The following is a 6,000-nucleotide window of genomic DNA, read 5'->3' on the forward strand; positions in this document are numbered from 1 at the left end:
ACTCTGTGTTTATATTAATACTTAACCCGTGACCAAACGTCTAGACTTAAAACTGGGGGGTGAGGACTTCCCTGGTTGTCCGGTGGTTAAGAATTCGCCTGCCAACCCAGGGGAAACAGGTTCAATCCCTGCTCTGGGAAGATCCCACAAGCCACAGGGCAACTAAGCCCATACGACACAATTACTGAGCCCAGGCACCCTAGAAGCCATGCTCCACAGTGAGAAGCCCATGCTCTGCCACTAAGAGTAGCCCCTGCTCACTGCAACTAGAGAAAGCCCGCATGCAGCGGTGAAGACCCAATACAGCCAAAAATTTGAAAAAGCAAAAACAAAAAACTGGGGGAATTCACTCTAGAATTCATTCTCTCACAAATGCCCAGCATTGCTTCAGGAGGCCACCAGGGTCAAACTTCTACAGTCTTACCACAGGTCTTCTTTAATCTGAGAATCTTTCACTGTGTCCTGCTTTATCTGGTATGCTTATCTTAAAACCCCAGCTGGATCAATTCTCTTAGTTGTATTTCTACCCAAAAGAATAGCAAAATTACTCGATATCTAACCTAGGATAGCAAAACGCTTCCATTCTTCACTCTCATATACGCTCAACTGATGTGACTAATCGACCGTTTCTCATTCCTGGAAACTGTAAAATATGGTACTGAGTGTCTCTGTCAACAAATTCTGCTTCTGTTTCCTCCCTTAGGAAACAGAATTTTCAAAGTGATATGAATATGTTCTATAAAAGCCTTGTTAAGACCTATTGCAATAAACCATTACCATATAATAATAGCTCACTCCCTGTAATCACCTTCTGCCAGCTTACTTATATATCATGCTTCTCCTTCTCATCTGCTTCTCTTAATCTTGTAACATCCCTGGTGTTAAGGACTAGTCACAACTAATTAACATTTATCCTTCAGGTAGCGTATGCTGTAATCACTGTGGTAATCAGTGTGTTTTCTTACCGGAACGCTGTTTATAAACAAAGGCAGAATTCTTCCACTTCTGACTGAAAAGGGCCAACTGAGGCAGGGAGAACATCGCCTAGGGGGATATAGCACTCCTCTGTGTCTTACGCTTTGTTGTTGCTCAGTCCTACTCTTTGCAACCCCACGGACTGCAGCATGCCAGGCTCCTCTGTTCAAGACCAATCAAATCAAATCCTGGAATACCAAAGCTGGGGCTGGGGCTGGGGGTGGGGGTGGGGTGGCCGGGAACCTTTCTTGATGTTAAAAAGAGGTAATTTTTAAGATAATAAGAGACAGTTAAAACAAAGAACTTGTCATGTACAATTGGTAACATAAACTAAGATTAGCTCCAAAGGAGCATAGATAACTACGTGCTGGTTGACTTCATGCTTATTCATTTATTCAGCAAATATTAAGTACTCCCAAGCCAAATATTTGCCAGGCACTGTTATCAGCATTGTTTACAGGCTCTTCCTAAACTTCAGAAGTTGTCTGGAGGGCAATCACCAGGTCATTGCACACATTAACCCTGAATCAGTCTGCATCAGATGGGTGGATCATAGATTTGCCATAACTTAATAACATTAGGAGAAGGCAATGGCACCCCACTCCAGTACTCTTGCCTGGAAAATCCCATGGATGGAGGAGCCTGGTAGGCTGCAGTCCATGGGGTCGCTAAGAGTCGGACACGACTGAGCGACTTCTTTCGCTTTTCACTTTCATGTTAGCAGCAATAAATTGATTTCTTCAATTACATAAGCATAATGCATCTAATACAAACCTTTTGATCTGAGTTATTACAAAGAATGTATAAATAGACAAAAATAAATACTGAAGTCCTACTTCTTTACCTGACTAAAATTCCGTTTTTTTTTTTAAAGGCAAATGCTTTGGAAAAATACATAGTTGGCTTTGTCTATGCTTTGTGCTGGGCTAAACCAGTTCCTCTAATATCAAAGCTTCCTTTTCCACCAACTTGATCCACTGTCCTGTTGCCCAAAGTTCTTGTCCCCACAACTTCACTTTACCCAGTCTGATGACAAGACACTGAACTCCTGCAAACAAGAAAGAATGCTTGTGGGATACTATAAGTGACTAAATAATTTCAAAATGCTATTGGTTTGTTTTCTTTCTAGAGTATACATAAACAGTAATGAAATTTCAAAGGAACTAAAATCCTTCTCCCATTCACTACATAAGTTAACACCTCCTTTTCATACAAGTGATCATGTACAAAGCTGTTCAAAAAAGTAGTTTAGATATGAGTTTCATTTAGAATTTCTCAGCTGCATATTTTGTCTTTCACCTATTATTTGACAATTATTTTAATATATACACCATTCCCAGTACTTAAAACAAGAAATTATGATTTTTTAAAAAACATAGTTAGAAAAACAACAGAGGAGAAACCGGTGGGTGAAGAAAAAGTCATTGAAACAAAATTTATCTCAAGAAGAAAAGGAAACCAACAATGCAGCATTAGCAAAAATGTCTTTCTAGAATTATACTTGTTGATGAGGAAATGACTGAAAATCAGGAGAATAAACATGCCTGCCTTCTTCTACTATTCCAAATACCTTCTCTTATACATAATTATGCAGAATCTTACCTTAAAGAGGAAGATCACAGGCTACTATATCACTGCTTTTTTGTTCAAACTAAAAATCATATCTTTGTGTTTTTTTTTTTTTTTTAAAGTTAAGTGAAATTCAGAAAGACAGATACAAGGCAAAGAGAGAGAGCAAAGAAGCCAGATTCCTGCCTGTATGTCTGAAAGAAGGATTTCTGAAAGGTTTTATTGTATTTTATTTTTTTGAAACCTTTTCAGCTCTAGCTAAAGCTGAAGCTAGCCTGAGCATCGCGTGCCATTCTTGAAGGGTCCTTGGGGCTGACTCATTTGTTTTATCATTTCTTGTGAAAACGAGAGGTGGCAACTATCACTGGAGAGCAAAGGGTGACTTGGTGACTGATCTCTTTACCAAGCTGAGGGAAGCAATCACACGCGAGGTTCAGAAGCTCCCCACTCCCTGAGAAACCCAGCAGCTTGGTAGAAAGGGAGTAAATTCTATACAAGCAGACAGGTGGTAACTGAGAATACAAACATGAAGAAAAGAAGAATAAACATCTTTTTCAGAAATATATACTGCAGTAACAATCAGAATTATTCTACTTCTCATTTATACCCTATGCTCTTAACTGTAAATAGTGCAATTTAAAATAGAATTGATCGTTGCTCTGTGTTTTAAAACTTTGCTCCCTTTCTAAATGCATCACTTCACTTTTAACTGTCCTTAGAACCTTCATAGTTTACTTCCTCTAAAATAGGTGCACTTTTAATAGAACGGTGGGGGCAAAAGTCACAAACCCACCCATAGGACCAAGGAGTGAGCAATGGGAACAATGAGCAGGGGAAGATAAAAAGTAGTAAATGCCCTAAAAGAAGTCACGGGAAAGTCAGGGATTCTTCTTTCCAGAGTCAATGGGGCTTGACTTCTGATTGAGCTGAACTTCAGAAATAGACAGTAATGTCTTCTCTCATGGATTTGGGAAGGAAATTCTTGTTGTTCTTTAGATGCTGAGTCATGTCTGACTCTTCAGCCCTATGGACTGTAGCCCACCATGGGATTTCCCAGGCAAGAATGCTGGAGGGAGTTGCCATTTCCTTCTCCAGGCAATCTTCCTGACCCAGGGATTGAACCCACATCTCCTGCATTGGCAGGTGGGTTCTTTACCACTGAGCCACCAGGGAAGGGGAAGCCCTGGAAAAGAAATGACCAAAACATTTGTGGAATACTTCTTGGGATAGGAGTGAGGACAGACAGACACTTTACAGACATATATTTTTAATCTTTAAAATATCCTGGGGAAGTAAATATTATCTCAATTTTAAGATGATAAAGTTCAGATGCATAGTTAATGGAAAAGGAGAGAAAAACAGGTAGACTGACTCCCATTGTCAATCTGCAGACTAAATGTTTCAAAAGCACATCTGCTTTCTTTGTGACTAATAACCAACATATTTTTATTAATTCAATTACTGAAGCATGTCCTCCTATAGTAACTGAATTTATCTTCATTAAAGCACCGATAGGATGTTCTCTCAGGTGAGAAAAACGAGTCTCAGGGTGTTCTCAAGATCACTCATCCTGGAAATTATAGTGCCAAAATCAGAGCATAAATCCTGTGCCCTCAATTCTTCTGCTTTTTCAATCTTTCCCTTTGCCTTTCATCTCTGCTCCCCTCCTCTCCTTATGATTCATGAGAGGGCTGTGATGTTCTTAAACTCTCACATCCACTTGCAGCCAGAATTGAAGCTTCAGCCCATCAATTTTACAGCTTGTCTCCCTGTTGAAAGCCAAGGGTCCTTACGAGAGACAGCACTTTAATCTTTCATCCATCATTTGCACTTTAGTATGACAAAGGGATATCAGTTTGTCTTTAATAGACTTATTTCTTAGGGTATTTTCAGGTTCACAGCAAAATTGAATGGAAGGTCCAGAGATTTCCCATGTACCCCGTCCCCCACCCATGTTATGTTTTCAACATCCCCTACTAGCGTGGAACATTCGTTACAATTGATGAACATAAATTAACACATTGTTATCACCCCAAACCACAGTATACATTAGAGTTCACCCTTGGTGCTATATATTTTGTAGGTCTGGACAAACGTATAATGACATATATCCACCATTATAGTATCCTCCAGTGAGGTTTCATTGCCCTAAAAATCCTCTGTTCTCCGCCTATTCCCCTTCCTTCACCCTAGCCTTTGGCAACCACTGATCTTTATACTGTGAAATTAGTTTTTGATGGGAGGGGGGAATGAAAACTAAAACAAATGAACAATCAAACACAGAAGACAAGAGCATTTAGACTCAAGGTACACGGGTTGATGTGAGTGGGGAAACTGAAGACCTAGACAGAAACTCAAGCAACTTTATAAGTAAGTTAGACACACCTTTCGCTACCCCACCCATCCTCACATCTTGCTGAAGACTCAGCTCAGTGGATTTGAAACAGTTTTAACAGTGAAAACCTATGTTGAAATAAAAGCTTATATTTTTATACATAATATAATAAGAATGTAAATGATATATGTTAGCGTGCACATTCAGCAATTTTAATGAAAGTTATAGTCTTACATGCCCCCCAACATCTACCTCAGCTGACAGCATCCAGTCTATTTTTAAAATTTCAATTTAGTTTAATGGTATTGAGATTAAAATCCAATTCATAGTAACAAATATTTGCAAATGGTTCTTTAAAGGAATTCACACTGCAGTCTAGGACTACATCCATTAAACTGAATCAGAAGTTTGGAACAGCTCTAACAACTTGTTTGCATTTTTTAGTATAAACATAAAAGTCTAAGACACGCCTAAAAATGTACAGTCAGTATTAACAGCATTTATGTCAAAATATTATCAAAATATGACCAAGTTATGTGTTCAGTTGCTTTTATCCAATTGTATCACATTGCACGGGAGACCCTGGTGGGCTGTCGTCTGTGGTGTCGCAGAGTTGGACACGACTGAAGTGACTTAGCAGTAGCAGCAGTGCTAGTCCTTAAGGAAAGAATTCACCAAAAAGCATTCCTGAGTTTTTCCAGGAACATGATCACTTAAGTATTATTATGGTGTAGTCTTAGTTGTGCATAGTCATAGGCTTAAATTTTTAAATGACTAGTACAAAGCTATAAACCTTTCTAAGCCAAGGGTACATCTGTAAGAACTACATATGAACAGAGCCAGGGAAAACTCTGGGAAAGAAGACTATTTACAAGAGCTAGCCTTGCCAAGTATTAAAAAATACGATAAACCTCTAGTAATTAAACTGTGTGGTGGAACAGATAATCAATGAAAGAGGCCACAGGGTATAGACATAGACCCAAATACATATAGAAGACATGAATATGATCAACTTGAACCCTTCAGTATAGAAAAAAATGAATTTGACACATGGTGGGGAAGTTACATGGGAGCAGGGTGGAAAGCTGGATTTCCCACATTCCTTATGTCAAAATTCATTT

Source organism: Bos indicus, chromosome 1 (assembly GCF_029378745.1).
Source record: "Bos indicus isolate NIAB-ARS_2022 breed Sahiwal x Tharparkar chromosome 1, NIAB-ARS_B.indTharparkar_mat_pri_1.0, whole genome shotgun sequence".
In the NCBI taxonomy this organism is placed as follows: domain Eukaryota; kingdom Metazoa; phylum Chordata; class Mammalia; order Artiodactyla; family Bovidae; genus Bos; species Bos indicus.